General features: G+C 44.4%; 1 protein-coding gene across 1 annotated transcript in view; it reads left to right on the forward strand.

Annotated features, from left to right (window-relative positions):
* Positions 1-24,215, forward strand: part of LOC137344767 (carbohydrate-responsive element-binding protein-like) — a 400,141-nt gene that overhangs the window by 61,686 nt on the left and 314,240 nt on the right. Inside the window, exon 3 of the mRNA XM_068007895.1 lies at positions 15,649-15,690. The gene's annotated coding sequence lies outside the window, so the exon portion shown is untranslated. The remainder of the gene's footprint in view (positions 1-15,648; positions 15,691-24,215) is intronic.

Genomic DNA, 24,215 nt, shown 5'->3' on the forward strand with positions numbered 1-24,215 from the left:
CCGGTGACTGCGGCCGCCCAGGGTACGGTGACTGCGGGGCCCAGGGTCCGGTGACTGCGGCCCCACCAGTCACCTCTTTCCATGTTGATGTTCTCAACTGTAAGAGCACCAGATGAAGCCTGGTTGTAGTCCGTAGGATTGTGGTGGGAAGACCCTGAAGCCTCCTCACCCTCAAATTCATCCTGATCCTTTACCTGCTCTTCTGTCCCTTTAAGTTGGCATCCAGCCAATCCTCAGCCCAGTGAGCTGGGGCAGGGGCAGAGGTCAAGTCTTTGCTGAAAAAGGGAGTCTGTAGTAAGTTCAAGTTTGAGGCAGTGAAAGGCAGAGAGCTCTCACTTTCTAAGTGAGTGGCAATACTGACTAGTACGAGTAAGATAGGCCCATATCAAGTGTAATTTATTGATGTTACAAGGAGCAAAAGGAAATAAGTAACTTTCATTGTGAAACAATATTATCTTCAGTTATTTATTTCATAGAAAATAAAACTGTTTGTTGGTTTACAATTGGCAATCATTGGAACAATGCAAATTTTATCGGATAGAACAGGTTGTCTTGTGTGGCTGTACCATCCTGAGGGAGTGATGGAGACTCCTCTCACATTAGGCTTCCTTTCCCTAATAGCCGTCCATAGACCAATACTGAGGGACTGCCCAGCAACAGGTGCTTAGTAACCTACACATTAATGGAATGGGACCTTCTTCTGTTCAGGAAGGCAGTGGAATTTTTTTAATTATTCCTTCATGGGATGTGGGCGTTGCTGGCGAGCCCAGCATTTATTGCCCATCCCTAATTGCCCTTGAGAAGGTGGTGGTGAGCCGCCTTCTTGAACTGCTGACAACTGAGTGGCTTGCTAGGCCATTTCAGAGGGCGATTAAGAATCAACCACCTTGCCGTGGGTCTGGAGTCACATTTAGGTCAGACCGGGTAAGGACGGCAGGTTTCCTTCCCTAAAGGACATTAGTGAACCAGATGAGTTTTTACAACAATCCAGTAGTTTCATGGCCACTATTACTGATGCTAGTTTTTTATTCCAGATTTTATTTAATTAATTGAATTTAAATTCCCCAGCTCATGATTCCGGATTATTAGTCTAGGCTTCTGGATTACTAGTTCAGTAACATAACCACTATGCTACCATTGTCTATGGTCGGCATCTGGTGGCCATATACACGCCTTCTATAATGTCTTTCACTTTGGGGCAAGGAATGAGTGCAGTGTTCGCTCATGCTGCTGGGGCATTCCACAGGGAAAGTTATGAAAGAGTTCACCCTGGAAAATAACATGCCTGTCACCATGGGGTCTGAAATTAGGGGAGGGTTAGCAAACTGAATTCAAAACGAGTTCAAACAGAGAGTAGGAGTTAAAGGCAGTGGGTGGAAGAGGCAGCAATGTCCCACAGGGCTCAGTTCAGGAACGGCTTCTGTTCACTGTGTACATCAATGATTTGGATTTCGTACTTTGTGAAGTTTTGGGTTCCTGCTTTAGGAAGGATGCTGAGGGTAGAACACAGATTCACTAGGATGCTGCCTGGTATAAGGAAATACAAACACAAAAAGACTTGAAAAATTGGGGCTGTTTTCATTGGAGGAGCTGATAGGGTGATTTGATAAAGAGGTGTTTACAATTATGAAGGAATGAGACAGAGTGGATAGAAACAGAATGGCTGAGGAGACAGATCGAGGAGACACAGATATAAGATTAAATGTAAAAGATTTAAGACAGAGAGCAGGAGAAGCTTTTTTTTTATATACAATGGCCGTGGAATGCACTACCAGAGTTTGAGATTGAAGCAGAGACCAGGTCAATATTTAAGGACATGTTAGCTAGGTGATTGAAGGAAAGAGGGATAAAGGTTTATGGGAACAGGGTAGGCACATGGGATTAGTGTGCTAGTCATTGTGGGTGTTTACCCTCCGCCCGATCAAATAGTTTCAATCACATTTACCTACCCTGTTCCCATATCCTTCATCCCCCTCTCCAATCTAATCTTCAATGTTGAGATTGTTTCTGCCTCAACCACTAACTCTGGAAGTGAATTCCACAGCCTCACAACTCTCTGTGTGAAGAAGTTTCTCCTTCCCTCTGTTCTAAATCTCACATTTAATCCTCTATCTATGGCCCCTCGTTCTTAACTCCTCAACTGCTGCAAACAGTCTGCTATCTACCCTGTCCCATATTTTCTTCATTTTGAAATACTTCTATCCCCCAATAATCTGTCTTGTTCTAATCATTCACTCCCAAGTACTTCTGCCATCTCTCTCCAATTTGTTACAAAAATGTTTGAAAAGGAGATATCATCAATTCAGTCAGGTATTTCCATCCCATAGAGATCCATTTCAGGTCTCTACTTGCACCCTGTTTACAGCAACAGCTACGTTCATAGAATCGTACAGCACAGAAGGAGGCCATTCAGCCCATTGTGCTTGTGTTGGCTCTTTGAAAGAGCTATCCAATTAGTCCCATTCCCATAGCCCTGCAAAATTTTCCCTTTCAAGTATTTACCTAATTTGAAAGTTATTATTGAATCTGCTTCCACCGCCCTTTCAGACAGTGAATTCCAGATCATAACAACTCACTGCATAAAAAAATGTTTCCTCATGTCGCCTCTGGTTCTTTTGCCGATCACCTTAAATCTGTGTCCTCTGGTTATCAACGCTCCTGCCACTGGAAACAGTTTCTCCTTATTTACTCTATCAAAACCCTTCATGATTTTGAACACCTCTATTAAATCTCCCCTTAACCTTCTCTGCTCTAAGGAGAACAATCCCAGCTTCTCCAGTCTCTCCACATAACTGAAGTCCCTCATCCCTGGTACCATTCTAGTAAATCTCCTCTGCACCCTCTCCAAGGCCTTGACATCCTTCCTAAAGTGTGGTGCCCAGAATTGGACACAATACTCCAGCTGAGGCCTAACCAGTGATTTATAAAGGTTTAACATCACTTCCCTGCTGCTTCTTGTATTATTTCATTGCAGGAGTGCCACGTACTGCTGTATTGCAAAGGCCCACGCCCGATCTGAATGGCCATTCGATCCACTGCTAAATTGGTTTGGCCTTTTATCAGCAGCCTTGGTGACCGCCTGAAATCAGCTTAGGTCTCATTTCAAAATTGAAATGAGGCACCTGCTTCTGTTTCTTTCCCAGAGCTTAGACCAATTGGAGCTTGTGCATTGCAAGTATTTTCATGTTTTAATGGGACCGCTGAAAGCCACTCAAAAAATGGCCCCAACAAAATCTCCTGAAATGTCCTTCTTGTGAAGTCTGAAGGAGCAGGAGTGATCTTCCTCATTCCAGAAAACAACTGCGGCCTTCTGCCAGCCCACCTTCCCACCACCCCCCGCAATTTACTCAACTCCCTCCCAGACATAGCTGTGAGCCTTGGCACCGGCCAAAATTGATTCGGCCCCGACTGGCAAGCTGTGTTGGAATGTCTGGTACCACAGCTGGACCTGTATTTTTTTTTATTTGTTCATGGGATGTGGGCATCGCTGGCGAGGCCGGCATTTATTGCCCATCCCTAATTGCCCTTGAGAAGGTGGTGGTGAGCTTCCTTCTTGAACCGCTGCAGTCCGTGTGGTGAAGGTTCTCCCACAGTGCTGTTAGGAAGGGAGTTCCAGGATTTTGACCCAGCGACGATGATATATTTCCAAGTCGGGATGGTGGTGGGATTTGAACTCATGACACTGGATTATTAGTCCAGGCCTCTGGATCACCAGTCCACTAACATAACCACTATGCTACCGTACCCTTAACCAAGGACCCAAGGACTCTCCATTGTGGCGCACTGTCGCTGGCGTGCTACCTCTGGGGCGTGTCACTGGGCGCCGTATCCGGTCGCTGGGTGCTGTCTCCGGGCTCTGTCGTAATTACTTCCTGTTTTAGGTGCTGACCCTATTTTTCTCTAAATAGACATCATTCCCTGAATGACTCTCAAAGCCTCCCTGCTGGTTACATCAATACTCCATATTAAACCTGGGTATCAAGCTCACTTATGTGAGTCAAACCTGTAATATAGTGAGTGCCTGAAGTTTGACACAATTTGCTCCAATGCACCAACTGGGGCTTTTTCTGTTTACAGGTTCCTGTAACATTCAGTAAATTTGTTTCACCCTGTTACAGGCAATCGTATTAGAGGGTAACTATTGGAAAAGGAGGATTGAGGTGGTAATTAAAGAATATCATAAATGGAGGATCTACTTTAAAAAAAGAGTAAGTACAGTACTATATTTATTTGTATTTGTTTCTGTTTAGTATTTTTAGAGGGTGGCATTTGTTATGGTATTAGGTTAAGAGAACCATGATGCAGCTTTACACAAACATATTGACTGCAGTACTGGAATATTGACTGTTAGATTGGAATGTTGATATTTTTATTGGAATTGTTGATGCTGTATTGGAATTTTCATATTTGTATTGGAATGTTAATTGCTGTTGTGGAATGTTGATTATTGATTTGGAGCGGGGACTGTTGAATTGGAGCGGGGACTGTTGAATTGGAGCAGGGACTGTTGAATTGGAGCGGGGACTGTTGAATTGGAGCGGGGACTGTTGAATTGGAGCGGGGACTGTTGAATTGGAGCGGGGACTGTTGAATTGGAGCGGGGACTGTTGAATTGGAGCGGGGACTGTTGAATTGGAGCGGGGACTGTTGAATTGGAGCGTGGACTGTTGAATTGGAGCGGGGACTGTTGAATTGGAGCGGGGACTGTTGAATTGGAGCGGGGACTGTTGAATTGGAGCGGGGACTGTTGAATTGGAGCGGGGACTGTTGAATTGGAGCGGGGACTGTTGAATTGGAGCGGGGACTGTTGAATTGGAGCGGGGACTGTTGAATTGGAGCGGGGACTGTTGAATTGGAGCGGGGACTGTTGAATTGGAGCGGGGACTGACTGTTGAATTGGAGCGGGGACTGTTGAATTGGAGCGGGGACTGACTGTTGAATTGGAGCGGGGACTGTTGAATTGGAGCGGGGACTGTTGAATTGGAGCGGGGACTGTTGAATTGGAGCGGGGACTGTTGAATTGGAGCGTGGACTGTTGAATTGGAGCGTGGACTGTTGAATTAGAGCGTGGACTGTTGAATTAGAGCGTGGACTGTTGAATTGGAGCGGGGACTGACTGTTGAATTGGAGCGTGGACTGTTGAATTGGAGCGGGGACTGTTGAATTGGAGCGTGGACTGACTGTTGAATTGGAGCGGGGACTGTTGAATTGGAGCGGGGACTGTTGAATTGGAGCGTGGACTGTTGAATTGGAGCGGGGACTGTTGAATTGGAGCGGGGACTGTTGAATTGGAGCGGGGACTGTTGAATTGGAGCGGGGACTGTTGAATTGGAGCGGGGACTGACTGTTGAATTGGAGCGGGGACTGTTGAATTGGAGCGGGGACTGTTGAATTGGAGCGGGGACTGTTGAATTGGAGCGGGGACTGTTGAATTGGAGCGGGGACTGTTGAATTGGAGCGGGGACTGTTGAATTGGAGCGGGGACTGTTGAATTGGAGCGGGGACTGTTGAATTGGAGCGGGGACTGTTGAATTGGAGCGGGGACTGTTGAATTGGAGCGGGGACTGTTGAATTGGAGCGGGGACTGTTGAATTGGAGCGGGGACTGTTGAATTGGAGCGGGGACTGTTGAATTGGAGCGGGGACTGTTGAATTGGAGCAGGGACTGTTGAATTGGAGCATGGACTGACTGTTCATAGAATCATAGAAGTTACAACATGGAAACAGGCCCTTCGGCCCAACATGTCCATGTCGCCCAGTTTATACCACTAAGCTAGTCCCAATTGCCTGCACTTGGCCCATATCCCTCGATACCCATCTTCCCCATGTAACTGTCCAAATGCTTTTTAAAAGACAAAATTGTACCCGCCTCTACTACTGCCTCTGGCAGCTCGTTCCAGACACTCACCACCCTTTGAGTGAAAAAATTGCCCCTCTGGATCCTTTTGTATCTCTCCCCTCTCACCTTAAATCTGTGCCCCCTCGTTATAGACTCCCCTACCTTTGGGAAAAGATTTTGACTATCGACCTTATCTATGCCCCTCATTATTTTATAGACTTCTATAAGATCACCCCTTAACCTCCTACTCTCCAGGGAAAAAAGTCCCAGTCTGTCTAACCTCTCCCTGTAAGTCAAACCATCAAGTCCCGGTAGCATCCTAGTAAATCTTTTCTGCACTCTTTCTAGTTTAATAATATCCTTTCTATAATAGGGTGACCAGAACTGTACACAGTACTCCAAGTGTGGCCTCACCAATGCCCTGTACAACTTCAACAAGACATCCCAACTCCTGCATTCAATGTTCTGACCAATGAAACCAAGCATGCTGAATGCCTTCTTCACCACCCTATCCACCTGTGACTCCACTTTCAAGGAGCTATGAATCTGTACTCCTAGATCTCTTTGTTAATTGGAGCGGGGACTGACTGTTGAATCTTTGCTATTGAATTGGAATGTTGACTTTTTTATTGGCATTTCACATTTTTATTGGAATGTTGATTGTTGTATTGGAATGTTGATTGTTGTATTGGAATGTTGATTGTTGTATTGGAATGTTGATTGTTGTATTGGAATGTTGACCTTTGAACTGGAGTGTTGTATTGTGATTTTTGAATTGGAATGTTGACTGCTCCATTCATAATATCACAATAGGTACAGCAGAGGAGGATGCCATTTGGCCCCTCATGTCTATGAAAGAGGCTTTCAAAATACTTGAAAGAGCTATCCAATTCGTCCAATCCTCCGCCCTTTCCCTATTGCCCTGTAAATTTTTTTCCTTCAACTATTTATCCAATTCCCTTTTGAAAGTTACTATTAAATCTGCTTCCACCACCCTTTCATCCAGTGCATTCCAGATCATCACAGCTCGATGCATAAAAAAATACTTCCTCATGTCTCCTCTGGCTCTTTTGCCAATCACCTTAAATCTGTGTCCTCTGGTTGCCGGCCTTTCTGCCACTGGAAACAGTTTCTCCTTATTTAGTTGATCAAAACAGTTCATGATTTTGAACACCTCTATCAAATCTCCCCTTAACCTTCTCTGCTCTAAGGAGAACAATCCCAGCTTCTCCAGTCTCTCCAATTAACTGAAGTCCCTCTTCCCTGGTACCATTCTAGTAAATCTCTTCTGAAACCTCTCTAAGGCCTTGACATCCTTCCTAAAGTGTGGTGCCCAGAATACTCCAGCTGAGGCCTAATCATGATTTATAAAGGTTTAGCATAACTTTCTTGCTTTTGTACTCTATGCCTCTATTAATAAAGTGCAGGGATCCCATATGTTTTTTTAATTGCCTTCCCATCTTGTCCTGCCGCCTTCAAAGATTTGTGTGTGTGCACCCCCAGGTCTCTCTGTTCCTGCATCCTCTTTAACATTGCACCATTTAGTTTATATTGCCTCTCCTGATTATTCTTTCAAAAATGAATCACTTCACACTTCACTGTGTTAAATTGCAACTGCCATGTGTCTTCCCATTTCACCAATCCTCTTGCAGTCTGTTACTATCCTCCACATTGTTTACTACATTTCCAAGTTTCATGTCATCTGCAAACTTTGAAATTATACCCTACACCCAAGTCTAGGTCATTAATATATACCATAAAGAGGTGTGGTCCTAATACTGACCCCTGGGGGACACCACTGTATACTTCCCTCCAGTCTGAAAAACAACCGTTCACCACTACTCTCTGCTTTCTGTCCCTCAGCCAATTTTGTATCCATGCTGCCACTGTCCCTTTAATCCCATGGGCTTCAATTTTTCTAACAAGTCTATTATGCGGTACTTCATTAAATGTCTTTTGAAAGTCCATATACACAACATCAATCACACTACCCTCATCAACCCTCTCCGTTACTTCATCAAATGACTCAATCAAATTAGTCAAACATGATTTTCCTTTAAGAAATCTGTGCTGACTTTCATTTATTAGCTCAGACTTTTCAAGTGCCAATTAATTTTGTCCCGGATTATTGTCTCTAAAAGTTTCCCCATCACCAATATTAGCCTGACTGGCCTGTAATTGCTGGGTTTATCCCTCTCCCCTTTTTTGAACAGGGGTGTAACATTTGTAATCCTCCAGACCTCCGGCACCATCCCCATATCTGAGGAGGATTGGAAGATTGTGGCCAGAGCCTCCGCAATTTCCACCCTTACTTCCCTCAGTAACCGAGGATGCATCCCATCCGGACCGGGTGACTTTTCTACTTTGAGTACTGCCAATCTTTTAAGCCCCTCCTCTTTATCTATTTTCATCCTATCCAATATCGCTCCTACCTCCTCCTTTACTGCTACAGTGGCAGCATCCTCTTCTCTAGTGAAGACTGATGTGAAGTGTTCATTTAGTACCTCAGTCATGCCCTCTGCCTCCACAAGAAGATCTCCTTTTTTGACCCTAATCAGTCCCACCCTTCCTTTGACTGCCCTTTTACTATTTATATGTTTATAAAAGGATTTTGGATCCCTTTTATGTTAGCCGCTAATCTATTCTCTTACTCTCTCATTGCCCCTTTTAGTCCCTTTTTTAGATCTCCTCTGTACTTTCTGTATTCAGCCTGATTCTCTACAGTATTATGAACCTTACATTCATCATAAACCCCCTTTTACAGTTTCATTTTAATCTCTATATCTTTAGTAATCCAGGGAGCTCTAGCTTTGGATGCCCTTCCTTTCCCCCTTGTGGGAATGTGTCTACTCTGTACCCAAACCAACTCCTCCTTGAAGGTCTCCCATTGTTCAATCACTGGTTTCCCTCCAATTTTTGATTCCAATCCACCTGGGCAAGATCCCTTTTTAACTCACTGAAATTTACCCTTCTTCAGTGAAGTATTTTCACATTTGTTTGTTCCTTGTCCTTTTCCTTAACTATTATAAACCAATGATATTATGATCACTGTTCCCCAAATGCTCCCCCACTGAAACATGCTACACTTCATTCCCCAGAACTAGATCCAGCACTGCATCCTTCCTCGTTGGGCTGGGAACATACTGTTCCAGAAAGTTCTCTTGAACACATTTCAGGAATTCCTCCCCCTCTTTGCCCTTTACATTGTTACTATCCCAGTCTATATTGGGATAATTGAAGTCCCCCATTATCACTACTCTATAGTTCTTGCATCTTTCTGTAATGTGCTTGAAAATTTGCTCCTCTATCTCTATTTCTAGAAGTAAAGGGAATTAGGGGTTACGGGGAGCGGGCAGGAAATTGGACATGAAGCTGAGTTCGGATCGGTCAAGGCCCTGTGGGTGGTGGAGCGGGCCCAGGGGCTGAGTGGCCGGGTCCTGCTCCTACTTCTTGTGTTCTTTAGATTTGAGGTTAGGATCAGTTCAGCCATGACCTTATTGAATGGCGGAGCAGGCTCGAGGGGCCGATTGGCCTATTCCTGCTCCTATTTCTTATGTTCTTATCTCCTTCCCACTATTTAGTGACCTATAGATACACCCAGTAGTGTAATATCTCCTCTATTGTTCCTCAGTTCTAACCAAATAGAATCTGTCTTTGACCCCTCAACTACATCATCCCTTTCCAATGCGATAATGGTTTATTTGATCAATACTGCCACCCCCTCCTTTCTCTGCTTCTCTATCTTTCCTGAATGCCTTGTAGCCAGAATTATTAAGTACCAATCCTCCCCTTCTTTGAACCAGGTCTCTGTTATTGCCACTTTATCGTAGTCCCATGTGGTGACTTGTGCCTGGAGCTCACCAACCTTATTTATCATGCTACGTGCATTTATGCACATGCACTCCAATCTCATCTTAGACTGCCTCGCATTTGCTCCCTATCTGATCCCCCCCTATTTCTGAACTATTCTTTACTCTAGTGCTACTTGTCCCTCGCAGTCCTCTGTGCACCTTGTTTCTCCTCTCTAATGTTTCATCCTGGTGCCCATCTCCTTCCCTACAGCACTTGTTAACCTTCCCGTGAGAACATTGCTCCCAGCTCTGTTGAAGTGCAACCCGTCCATCTTGAACAGATCTTTCCTGCCCCAGAACTGGTCCCAATGCCCCAGGATCCTGAAGCCCTTCCTCCTGCACCATTCCTCCAGCCACGCATTAACCTATTATTCCTAAATTCATTGGCACGTGGGAGTAATCCAGAGATTGCTACCTTTTGAGGTCCTGCTTTTAACTTCTTCCCTAGCTTCTGAAACTCTGACTGCAGGACCTCGACCCTTTTCCTTCCTATGTCATTGGTTCTCACAAGGACAATGACTTCTGACTGTACCCCTTTCCCCCCCCCCCCCCAAATGTTCTGCACCCTCTCAGTGATGTCCTGTGTTATAAATTGGATAGCCATGTTCTGAAGGATAAAATACTTGAGCCTGGTCTTCAGTTGCTTCCAAGCCTTTGTTCACAGAGATCCACATTACCCACACCACACCCTAGATCAGCTCTCTTATAAAAGGATACAAGAGAGTTCCCAATTGCTACGCAGCACCTAATTATAATTAACACTAATTGATATAAATCACATGGATACAATTAACACCCTTTACCCTGGCACCAGGGAGGCAACACACCATGTGGGAATCACGTCAGTGGTTGCAGAAATGCCTGTCCATCTCCCCCCCCCCCCCCCCCCCCCACCCCGGACTATCGAACCCCCTATAACAGCTGCATTTCTTGTGCCCCCCGTGTAGTCGAGTCTCCCACGGTGCCATGGATTTGTTCGTGACTGCACTCCCCTGAGGTTTCAACACCCTCACTGATATTCAACACTGAGTAACGGTTTGTGGGTGCCACACTCCCAGGGGACTCCTGCACTGCCTGCCTGTTCCTCCGAGTCTGTCTGGTGGTCACCCACTCCCTCTATGCCTGAACTCTCTGTAACTGTGGGGTGACCACCTCCTGAAACATGCTATCCATGAAACACTCAGTTTCCTCTATACATTGTAGTGACGCCAGCCGCCCCTCAAGCTCAGAAACTCTGAGCTCGAGCAATTGGTGGCACTCCCTGTACATGTGGTTTTCCAGGACACACAAAGTGTTCTGGACTTCCCACAAGGCACAGGATGTGAATCTGAATTCACGCAGCATTCGTAATAAGATAGATGAATTGACGGCACAAATAGAAACAAATGGGTATGATCTCATGGCCATTACAGAGGCACGGTTGCAAGGTGACCAAGATTGGGAACTGAATATTCAGGGGTATCTGACATTTCGGGAGGATAGGAAGAAAGGAAAAGGTGGTGGGGTAGTTCTGTTAATAAAGGATGAAATTAGTACAATAGTAAGAAATGATCTGGGCTCAGAAGATCAAGATGTAGAATCAGTTTGGGTGGAGGTAGGAAATAGCAAGGATAAGAAATCACTGGAGTAGTCTATAGGCCCCCTAACAGTAGCTACGCTGTAGGGCAAAATATAAATCAAGAAATAATGGGGGCTTGTAAAAAAGGTAATTCAATAATCATGGGCGATTTTAACTTTCATAAAGATTGGACAAATCAAATTGGCAAAAGTTGCCCTGAGGATGAGTTAATAGTATATTTGAGACTGTTCCTTAGAACAATACATTGTGGAACCAACCAGGGAACAGGCCATTTTAGATCTGGTAATGGGTAATGAGACAGGATTAATTAATGACCTCAAAGGATCCCTAAGGAATCAGTGATCATAATATGATAGAATTTCTCATTCCGTTTGAGAGTGAGGATCTTGAATCTGAAACTACTTTATTAAACCTAAATAAGGGCAATTACAATGGCATGAGGACAGAGTTGACTAGTTTACTGGGAAAACAGATTAGAAGGTATGACGGTGGATAAGCAATGGCAGACATTTAAAAAGATATTTGATGACTTTCAACAAAAATATATCCCAGTAAGGAGGAAAGACTCCACGAGAAGGATGTACTAACCGTGGCTAAGGAAGTTAAGGATGGTATCAAGTTAAAAGAAAAGGCATGCAACATGGCAAAGTTTAGCGGTAAGCCCGAAGATTGGGAAAACTTTAGAAACCAGCAAAGGAGGAGTAAAAAAATAATAGAGGGAGAAAATAGATTATGAGAGTAAACTAGCAAGAAATATAAAAACTGACAGTAAGAGCTTTTACAAGTATATAAAAAGGAAGAGAGTAGCTAAAGTAAGTATAGGTTCCTTAGAGGATGAGACTGGGGAAATAATAATGGAAAACAAGAAAATGGCAGAAGCATTGAACAGATATTTTGTATTTGTCTTCACAGTAGAAGACACTGAAAGCATACCAATAATAGTAAATAATCAAGGGGCAAAGGGGAGGGAGGATCTAAAAACAATCACTATCACTAGAGAAAAAGTACTAGGTAAACTAATGGGTCTAAAGGCTGACAAGTCCCCTGGACCTGATAGCTTGCATCCGAGGGTCTTAAAGGAAGTGGCTACAGAGATAGTGGATGCATTGGTTATAATCTTCCAGAATTCACTAGATTCTGGAAAGGTCCCAGCGGATTGGAAAACCGCAAACGTAACACCCCTATTCAAGAAGGGAGTGAGACAGAAAGCAAGTAACTATAGACCAGTTAGCCTAACATCTGTCATTGGGAAAATGCTAGAATCCATTATTAAGGAAGTAGTAGCAGGACATTTAGATACTCAAAATATATTCAAGGAGAGTCAACGTGGTTTTTGACATATTTATTAGAGTTCTTTGAGGAAGTAACGAGCAGGGTGGATAAAGGGGAACCAGTAGTTGTAGTGTATTTGGATTTCCGAAAGACATTCAATAAGGTGCCACATAAAAGGTTAATGCACAAGGTAAGAGCTCATGGTATTGGGGGTAATATATTAGCATGGATAGAGGATTGGCTAACTAAGAGAAAGCAGAGAGTTGGGATAAAGAGGTCGTTTTCAGATGGCAAACTGTAACTAGTGGGGTGCCGCAGGGATCAGTGCTGGGGCCTCAACTATTTACAATATATACCAATGACTTGGAACATAGGAACAGGAGTAGGCCATTCAGCCCCTCGTGCCTGCTCCGCCATTTGATAAGATCATGGCTGATCTGTGATCTAACTCCATATACCTGCCTTTGGCCCAAATCCCTTAATACCTTTGGTTGCCAAAAAGCTATCTATCTCAGATTTAAATTTAGAAATTGAGCTAGTATCAATTGCCGTTTGCGGAAGAGAGTTCCAAACTTCTACCACCATTTGTGTTTAGAAATGTTTTCTAATCTCACTCCTGAAAGGTCTGGCTCTAATTTTTAGACTGTGCCCCCTACTCCGAGAATCCCCAACCAGCGGAAATAGTTTCTCTCTATCCACCCTATCTGTTCCCCTTAATATCTTATAAACTTTGATCAGATCACCCCTTAACCTTCGAAACTCCAGAGAATACAACCCCAATTTGTGTAATCTCTCCTCGTAACTTAACCCTGGAAGTCCGGGTATCATTCTAGTAAACCTACGCTGCACTCCCTCCAAGGCCAATATGTCCTTCCGAAGGTGCGGTGCCCAGAACTGCTCACAGTACTCCAGGTGCGGTCTAACCAGGGTTTTGTATAGCTGCAGCATAACTTCTGCCCCCTTGTACTCTAGTCCTCTAGATATAAAGGCCAGCATTCCATTAGCCTTCTTGATTATTTTCTGCACCTGTTCATGACACTTCAATGATCTATGTACCTGAACCCCTAAGTCCCTTTGGACATCCACTGTTTTTAACTTTTTACCATTTAGAAAGTACCCTGTTCTATCCTTTTTTGATCCAAAGTGGATGACCTCACATTTGTCGACATTGAATTCCATTTGCCAGTTTTGCCCATTCACCTGATCTATCAATATCGTTTTGTAATTTTATGTTTTCATCTACACTGCTTACAATGCCACCAACCTTTGTGTGTCATCGGCAAACTTAGATATGAGACTTTCTATGCCTTCATCTAAGTCATTATAAATGAATGAACTTGGATGAAGGAAGTGAGTGTATTGCGGCCACATTTGCTGATGATACAAGGATAGGTGGAAAGGTAAGTTGTGAGGAGGACACAAAGTGTCTGCAAAGGGATATTGACAGGTTAAGCAAGTGGGAAAAAATTTGGCAGATGGAGTATAATGTGGGAAAATGTGAAGTCATCCACTTTGGTAGGAAGAATAAAAAAACAAAATATTATATAAATATAGAAAGACTACAGAATGCTGCGGTACAGAGGGATCTGGGTGTCCTCGTAAATGAAACACAAAAAGTTAGCATATAGGTGCAGCAGGTAATTGGGAAGGCAAATGGAATATTCGCCTTTATTTCAAAAGGGATGGAGTATAAAAGCAGGGACGTCTTGCTACAACTGTACAGGGTGCTGGTGAGACCACACCTAGAGTACTGTGTACAGTTTTGGTCACCTTATTTAAGGAAGGATATACTTGCATTGGAGACGGTTCAGAGAAGGTTCACTGGGTTGATTCCGGGTATGGAAGGGTTTTCTTATGAGGAAAGATTGAGCAGGTTGTGCCTATACTCACTGGAGTTTAGAAGAATGAGAGGAGATCTTGTTGAAACATATAAGAGGGAGCTTGACAGGGTAAATGCTGAGAAGATGTTTCCCCTCATAGGGGAATCTCAAACTAGGTGGCATAGTCTCAGAATAAGGGGTCGCCCATTTAAGACGGAGATGAGGAGAAATTTCTTCTCTGAGGGTTGTGAACCTTGGGAATTCTTTGCCCCAAAGAGTGGTGGAGGCTGAGTCATTGAATATATTCAAGGTTGAGTTAGACACATTTTTGATCAGCAAGGGAGTCAAAGGATATGGGGAACATGCGGGAAAGTGGAGTTGAGGCCAGAATCAGATAGCCATGATCTCATTGAATGGTGGAGCAGGCTCGAAGGGCCAAATGGCCTAATCCTGCTCTTTGTTTAGCTTTAAGGCACTTACTGCTTATTTAACATTAAAACACTAACCACTAAAAGACACTAACCAACCACTAAAAGACACGAACCAATGAAATAAATTCTCACTGACTTACCCTCGATGCTCCTCCTTCTCCTGTGAAGTCACTTTTTTGACTTTTACTTGATTTTTTGAATCCTCGCCTTTATACCCCGCTCAGCCCCTTCCCCCGAGCTTTACACCCCGCTCAGCCCCTTCCCCCGAGCTTTACACCCCGCTCAGCCCCTTCCCCCGAGCTTTACACCCCGCTCAGCCCCTTCCCCCGAGCTTTACACCCCGCTCAGCCCCTTCCCCCGAGCTTTACACCCCGCTCAGCCCCTTCCCCCGAGCTTTACACCACAGTATTGGACTGCTGACTGCTCTTTTGGAACACTCTGCTCTATCTGAAGCCATGTGGGAAGAATGTGAGCCACTGGTGATAGGTGTGCCCCACTAAATCTCATTAATAATCCAAACTGGCTAGCTTGGGTATTGGATGATATGGATGGTTCAATTTTAACCACTCTTTACATTGGATTTAAATTGGGCCCCGAGTTGAAGGAGTTGGGAGCTCTCAGTTGTGCTCGTACATCGATCCTTGAGAAGGAACAAATGGACAATGTCGGGGTGTTGCATGCAGTAAAAAATGTCATGGAAACTAACTGGACACATATTATAAAGACAGTTTAGTCTCACTTGCTTCTTAGTGAAAATTAAATACTGTTGACCTTCCTAGTGTTATTTAACTGATGTTACACTGCTTCACGTTGCTGTTAATTTATTAGAAATGTAATTATTTTATTTATTTAAACAGTTACACGAGAACAAAGATGATGATTTGTCCAGCCTGGCAAAGGTAGGATATTTGTGTTTCTGTATTTTTATCTTGTATCTGTTATCTTAGAATGTATTAGGACTGACTGTAAAAAGAGGAGTTTTTAGGTACAGGGAAAGCCCATTCGGGCCAGCAAGTTGTCGGAGGTGTTTGGGAGCCATGGAACAATTTATCACCATGGTAACAGGAGTGAGAGGCTGTAGTTATAAAGAAAGGCCGGATCTTGCTGGAAAACATTGTCTCGTTCACGGCGGACGCTGTTATTAATGTGCAAACTGGCCAGCAAGTACAGAGGATTCAGAGACACACCGTGAGTTGTGAATCTTTAGAACTTGCAGCTTGATTTATGCCGTTCCTCCGTTTGCTTCACACAAGCTGCATCTCGCCCTCAGCCTCCCCGTTATTTTTAAGAACGTGTTGGATTTGCTCATTAATCGCCCAATAAACTCGCCGCAAAAAGTTAGGGTTGGAACTTAATAGCGCAAGTACCTTTTAAACAGCATGATAATTGTTAATGTAATGCCAATCAAGCTCTCTGAGCCAGAGAGGGAACAATTTAAACTGTTCAATCTCATTCCTAAATTGCTGTTAGAGATTTAAAAAATGTCAAATTAAAATTTTTTTTGTTCCTTTTACTTTGTCTCTTTTTCATCTCTCTTAATCCAATCTTTCTTTCCCTCTCTTTATTTCTCTTTCTGTATTTGATTTGACTCCAATTCACCCTCCTTCTCCGTCATTCCTCTGTTTCTTTCTCAATCCTTAAATCTCATTGGTTAAGGAGATATGGACCGTTGGTCCTATCGTTGACCAAGGTCCCAGATTTCCCGTTTCCCTCGGTATCAGCTCGCACTTCCAGCAAGTTACAGCACAAATATTTTTCAAGCTAAAGGATGCAGGAGAAAGTCTAATTAATAGGGCACCTCGCGAGATGCCCCACTCCAGCAAGGTCCAGCCCATTGTTCCTTTTCACTGGAGGATCTACTAGAGATTTTCAAAAATATGAAAGGATTTGGAGGGTAACCAATGAAAGGGTGTTCCCAGTGGTTGGCAAATTGGTAGCAAGAGGGCACAGATTGCAAACTATCACGAAAAGGGCAAAGGGGGGGGGGGGTCAGAAGAAATGTTTTCACAAAGAGGATTATTGCAACATGGAATGCTTTACCATAGGGGGCTACTGAGAAAAGATTTAAAAAGGAATTGGAAAAGGAGAATTTGAAAGGATACGGGGAAAGGGCAAGGAAGTGGGAGTAGAGTTTGATAGCTCCAGTGGAAGAGCTAGCACTAGCACAGGCACGATGGGCCAAATGATCCCCTCCTGTGCTATAATTTCTATGAGAAGTCATCCCTTTTTGATAGTTCAATCTCACTTAATACCTCCTCCACATTCCCCAATCCTTTCTCTCTCCAGAAACACAGGAACAGACAGGTGTTTCTGTGGCCGTAAACGTGACTCCAGGATGGTTTGTTGCCTCCCTGGTGCCAGGGTCATGGATGTCACTGAGCGGCTACAGGGCATTCTCAAGGGGGAGGGTGAGCAGGCAGAGGTCGTGGTCCACATTGGGACCAACGACATAGGTAGGAAGGGAGATGAGGTCCTGCATCAAGAATTTAGGGAGCTAGGTAGCAGATTAAAGAGCAGGACCTCAAAGGTTGTAATCTCTGGATTACTCCCAGTGCCACGGGCTAGTGAGTATAGAAATAGGAGGATAGAACAGATGAATGCGTGGCTAAAGAGTTGGTGCAGGAGGGAGGGTTTCAGTTTCCTGGATCACTGGGCCTGCTTCTGGGGAAGGTGGGACTTGTACAAGTCGGACGGGTTGCACCTGAACCAGAGCGGGACAAATATCCTTGCAGGGAGGTTTGCTAGCACTGTTGGGGGGGGTTTAAACTAACTTGGCAGGGGGATGGGATACAGAGTGGAGCTACAATAGGGGGTGATGTGCAGCCAAATATAGAGAAAAAACAAGTCAGCTTGGAAGACAGGGCAAATATGTGAGGGCAAGGCTGGATGGCATCTATTTTAATGCAAGGAGTCTTGCGAATAAGGTGGATGAACTGAAGGTGTTGATAAACACATGGGAGTATGATATTGTTGCTGTCACAGAGACATGGTTGAGGGAGGGGCAAGACTGGCAGCTCAATATTCCGGGGTACAGAATCTTCAGGCGAGACAGAGGGGGAGGTATAAGAGGAGGGGGGGTCGCAATATTAATTAAAGAATCAATTACTGCCATAAGGAGGGATGATATATTAGCAGGTTCCTCAAATGAGGCCATATGGGTGGAGCTTAAAAACAAAAAGGGGGCAAGCACTTTGATGGGAGTGTACTATAGGCCCCCAAACAGTCAGGGGGAGATAGAGGAACAGATATGTAGGCAAATCTCAGAAAATTGTGCAAATAATAGGGTAATAATAGTGGGGGATTTCAACTTCCCCAATATTAACTGGGATACTCAGAGTGTAAAAGGCTTAGAGGGTACAAAATTCTTAACGTGCATCCAGGAGAGCTTTTTGAGCCAGCATGTAGAAAGTCCTACAAGAGAGGGGGCGGTACTGGACCTAATTCTAGGGAATGTGGCCGGCCAAGTGGAAGAAGTGCTAGTCGGTGAGCACTTTGGTGACAGTGACCATAATTCAGTGAGATTTAAGGTGGTCATGGAAAAGGATAGGGAGGGGCCGGAAATAAAGGTTCTAAATTGGGGGAAGGCCGATTTTAATAGGATAAGGCAGGATCTGGCCAAAATGGACTGGGATCAGCTGCTTGTAGGAAAATCCGCATCGGAGCAATGGGAGTCTTTCAGAAGGGAGATTGAGACCATACTTGGGGCATTAGCTCAAATGGTAGAGCGCTCGCTTAGCATACGAGAAGTAGCGGGATCGATGCCTGCATTCTCTACTCGCTTTTACGGGACTCTACTCATTGGAGTTCAGAAGAATGAGAGGCGATCTTATTGAAACATATAAGATTGTGAAGGGTCTTGATCGGGTGGATGCGGTGAGGATGTTCCCAAGGATGGGTGAAACTAGAACTAGGAGGCATAATCTTAGAATAAGGGGCTGCTCTTTCAAAACTGAGATGAGGAGAAACTTCTTCACTCAGAGGGTGGTAGGTCTGTGGAATTTGCTGCCCCAGGAAGCTGTGGAAGCTACATCATTAGATAAATTTAAAACAGAAATAGACAGTTTCCTAGAAGTAAAGGGAATTAGGGGTTATGGGGAGCGGGCAGGAAATTGGACATGAAGCTGAGTTCGGATCGGTCAATGCCCTGTGGGTGGCGGAGAGGGCCCAGGGGCTGTGTGGCCGGGTCCTGCTCCTACTTCTTGTGTTCTTTAGATTTGTGGTTGGGATCAGATCAGCCATGATCTTATTGAATGGCGGAGCAGGCTCGAGGGGCCGATTGGCCTACTCCTGCTCCAATTTCTTATGTTCTTATGTTCTTATACAATGGCAACATGTTCCCGTAAAGGTCAAGGGTGGTTCCAAGAACTCCAGGGAACCTTGGATGTCAGGGGATATACGAGAATGGATTAGGAAAAAAAGGAGGGCTTTTGGCAGATACAAAAGGCTAAAGACGGAGGAAGCCCGAGAGGAGTACAAAAAGTGCAGGGGGATACTTAAAAAAGAAATTAGGAGATCAAGGAGGGGCCATGAAATAACACTGGCGAGCAAAATAAAGGAAAATCCTAAGATGTTTTATAAGTATATTAAGGGTAAGAGGATGACTAGAGAAAAAATAGGGCCCATTAGGGACAAAAATGGCAATCTGTGTGTGGAGCCGGCAGATGTAGGAGGGGTTCTAAATGAATTTTTTGCATCTGTTTTCACTATGGAGAAGGACGATGTCGACATAGAAATACGGCAGGGGGACTGTGATATACTCGAACATATTAACATCGAGCGGGAGGAGGTATTGGCGGTTTTAGCAGGCCTAAAAATGGATAAATCCCCAGGCCCGGACGAAATGTATCCCAGGCTACTGTGTGAGGCAAAGGAGGAGATTGCGGGGGCTCTAACACATATATTCAGAACCTCTCTGGCCACAGGGGATGTGCCAGAGGACTGGAGAACCACCAATGTAATACCATTATTCAAGAAGGGGAGTAGGGAAAAACCGGGGAACTACAGGCCAGTGAGCCTAACATCAGTGGTAGGAAAATTATTGGAAAAAATTCTGAAGGACAAAATTAGTCTCCACTTGGAGAAGCAAGGATTAATCAGGGATAGTCAACATGGCTTTGTCAAGGGAAGATCATGTCTGACTAATTTGATTGAATTTTTTGAGGGGGTGACTAGGCGTGTGGATGAGGGTAACGCAGTGGATGTGGTATACATGGATTTCAGTAAGGCCTTCGATAAAGTCCCCCACAGGAGACTGGTCAAGAAGGTACGAGCCCATGGAATCCAGGGTGCCTTGGCACTTTGGATACAAAACTGGCTTAGTGGCAGAAGGCAGAGGGTGATGGTCGAAGGTTGTTTTTGTGACTGGAAGCCTGTGGCCAGTGGGGTAACACAGGGATCGGTGCTGGGTCCCTTGCTGTTTGTGGTCTACATTAACGACTTGGATATGAATGTAAAAGGTATGATCAGTAAGTTCGCTGATGATACAAAAATTGGTAGGATGGTAAATAGCGAGGAGGATAGCCTCAGTCTGCAGGACGATATAGATGGGTTGGTCAGATGGGCGGAACAGTGGCAAATGGAATTTAACCCGGAAAAGTGCGAGGTGATGCACTTTGGAGGGACTAACAAGGCAAGGGAATACACAATGAATGGGAGGACCCTAGGCAAGACAGAGGGTCAGAGGGATCTTGGTGTGCAAGTTCACAGATCCCTGAAGGCGGCGGAACAGGTAGATAAGGTGGTAAAGAAGGCATATGGGATACTTGCCTTTATTAGCCGAGGCATAGAATATAAGAGCAAGGAGGTTATGATGGAGCTGTATAAAACACTGGTTAGGCCACAGCTGGAGTACTGTGTGCAGTTCTGGTCGCCACACTACAGGAAGGATGTGATCGCTTTGGAGAGGGTGCAGAGGAGATTCACCAGGATGTTACCAGGGCTGGAGCGCTTCAGCTATGAAGAGAGACTGGGAAGATTGGGTTTGTTTTCCTTGGAGCAGAGGAGGCTGAGGGGGGACATGATTGAGGTGTACAAAATTATGAGGGGCACAGATAGGATGGATACTAAGGAGCTTTTTCCCTTCGTTGAGGGTTCTCTAACAAGGGGACATAGATTCAAGGTAAAAGGCGGGAGGTTTAGAGGGGATTTGAGAAAGAACTTTTTCACCCAGAGGGTGGTTGGAGTCTGGAACTCACTGCCTGAGAGGGTTGTGGAGGCAGGAACCCTCACAACATTCAAGAAGCATTTGGATGAGCACTTGAAATGCCATAGCATACAAGGCTACGGACCAAATGCTGGAATATGGGATTAGAGTAGACAGGGCTGATGGCCGGCGCGGACATGATGGGCCGAAGGGCCTCTATCCGTGCTGTATAACTCTATGACTCTATGACATCTTGTTCCCCCATTTACGCTGTCTTCCCTGCTAATTAATCTTATAAATCTTTGGGTAGAAAAAGATTCCAGACGATGTCACCTTGTGTACCTAACTTCCTAATTTTTAACTGGTGTCCCCCGGTTCACCATTGTAAACAATCTGCCTGCATCACTTTGTGAATCTTTTCATAATCTTGAAAACTTCAGTGAGGTCACCTGGATGTTTCCACTTGTACAAAGAAAACAAGTCCAACTTCATGAACCTTTCCTCAGATCTTAAATTCCTGACATCTGCAATCATTTGGACTGTTTGCCTCTATGCTCTCAAATTTAATGCAGAGAAGTGTGAAGTGATACATTTTGGAAGGAAGATTGAGGAGAGGCAATATAAACTAAATGGTACAATTTTAAAGGGGGTGCAGAAATGGAGAGACCTGGGGGTGTACGCACACAAATCTTTGAAGGTGGCAGGGCAAGTTGAGAAGGTTGTTAAAAAAGCATACGGGATCCTGGGCTTTATAAACCTTTTATTCTGAACCTTTATAAATCACTGGTTCGGCCCCATCTGGAGTATTGTGTCCAATTCTGAGCACCACATTTTAGGAAGGATGTGAAGGCCTTAGAGAGGATGCAGAGGAGATTTACTAGAATGATTCCAGGGATGAGGGACTTCAGTTATGTGGAGAGACTGGAGAAGCTGGGGTTGTTCTCTTTAGAGCAGAGAAGGTTAAGGGGAGATTTGATCGAGGTGTTCAAAATCATGAATGGTTTTGATAGAGTAAATAAGGAGAAACTGTTTCCAGTGGCAGAAGGGTCAGTAACCAGAGGACACAGATTTAAGGTAATTGGCAAAAGAGCCAGAGGTGAGATGAGGAGAAATGTTTTCACGCAGCGAGTTGTGATGATCTGGAATTCACTGCCTGAAAGGGCGGTGGAAGCAGATTCAATAATAACTTTCAAAAGGGAATTGGATAAAAACTTGAAGGGGAAAAATCTACAGGGCTATGGGGAAAGAGCAGGGGAATGGGACTAATTGGATAGCTCTTTCAAAGAGCCAGCACAGGCACGATGGGCCAAATGGCCTCCTTCTGTGCTGTAAGATTCTATGATTCTAAAGACAACAACATCCTTCCGATGATGCAGCGACTCGCCCCAATATTTTCCTCTGTACATTAGCTTTCACATTTTGTAAGTATATTATACAGCAACAACGTAGAATACATGCCAGCCACGGGGTGTTTAATGCTGGGAATGCCAGTATTTGCTGACTGGAATCAATGTTTCTTTATCGCCTCAGGCACTTTCTGCTGCAGTCTCCCTGGAAGGCCTCAGATCTTTCTTGTGTACACACATTGTGTTCTGCACATGTGCAAACACTGAATATGTTTACAGAAACACACAGGTTGGGGGAACACGTGATTCCTAGGCTGGCTTGGCCTGACATTTTGCAGCAGTCAAGTAAGGAGATTAATAGCCACCTGGCCATTCCTCTGTGTTAGTGAGCCCTGTATTGAAAGACTAAAGGGTTTCTCATCTTCCCCAGGAAATAAATCTCTTCCGTGTTCATGTCCCCGTTACAAATTTCTGGACCCACCAGTGAAAAAAAATGGGTTTATGTGTGCTTCAAATGTCCCTGCAATATGAGTGTTGGATATTTCAGGTATACCTGCAGTCTCAGGTATATGAGTGTTGGATATTTCAGGTATACCTGCAGTCTCAGGTATATGAGTGTTGGATATTTCAGGTATACCTGCAGTCTCAGGTATACGAGTGTTGGATATTTCAGGTATACCTGCAGTCTCAGGTATATGAGTGTTGGATATTTCAGGCATGCCTGCAGTCTCAGGTATATGAGTGTTGGATATTTCAGGTATGCCTGCAGTCTCAGGTATACGAGTGTTGGATATTTCAGGCATGCCTGCAGTCTCAGGTATACGAGTGTTGGATATTTCAGGTATACCTGCAGTCTCAGGTATACGAGTGTTGGATATTTCAGGTATGCCTGCAGTCTCAGGTATATGAGTGTTGGATATTTCAGGTATACCTGCAGTCTCAGGTATATGAGTGTTGGATATTTCAGGTATACCTGCAGTCTCAGGTATACGAGTGTTGGATATTTCAGGTATACCTGCAGTCTCAGGTATATGAGTGTTGGATATTTCAGGTATACCTGCAGTCTCAGGTATATGAGTGTTGGATATTTCAGGTATACCTGCAGTCTCAGGTATACGAGTGTTGGATATTTCAGGTATACCTGCAGTCTCAGGTTATGAGTGTTGGATATTTCAGGTATACCTGCAGTCTCAGGTATATGAGTGTTGGATATTTCAGGTATACCTGCAGTCTCAGGTATACGAGTGTTGGATATTTCAGGTATACCTGCAGTCTCAGGTATACGAGTGTTGGATATTTCAGGTATACCTGCAGTCTCAGGTATACGAGTGTTGGATATTTCAGGTATACCTGCAGTCTCAGGTATACGAGTGTTGGATATTTCAGGTATACCTGCAGTCTCAGGTATATGAGTGTTGGATATTTCAGGTACCTGCGGCTTCAGTTACAACAGCTCCTGTCCCATTGCACTCTCAGTGTAACCACCTCTTCACAGGTCATAGGTAAGGCCTTTAGGTATATTTTTCTCAGAGAAAAGGGGTTTGAAATGTAAAATGTGATCCTTGTAGTGAAATAAAATGTAACTTATTGAGTCACTGTAGCTTAGAGGCCTATGTTGTAGGCCTAGATTCAGTCCTGCTTTGAGTTTTGGTTTCATTTGAATTGTTGGCTTTATGGAGCTGTTTGACGGCCTTTGTGCGTTTTCTGCTTTGTATTCTGTCCTGTTTCTGTGTAAGCCGGTACCTTGCTGGCTTCACCCACTCCCTGTTTGGTTACTGTAGCCAAGGACTTTGCTGCCACAATAACGCTAGATTTCTTGGGGCTGAAGTAGACTGCAAAAATAGAATGGGATGAATCCTTGAGTAATTTGTAAACACGGACGAGGATTTTGAATTGAGTGCGTTGGGGGGAATAGAAGACAGAAGGTGAGCGAGCT

Source organism: Heptranchias perlo, chromosome 28, assembly GCF_035084215.1.
Source record: "Heptranchias perlo isolate sHepPer1 chromosome 28, sHepPer1.hap1, whole genome shotgun sequence".
Taxonomy (NCBI): domain Eukaryota; kingdom Metazoa; phylum Chordata; class Chondrichthyes; order Hexanchiformes; family Hexanchidae; genus Heptranchias; species Heptranchias perlo.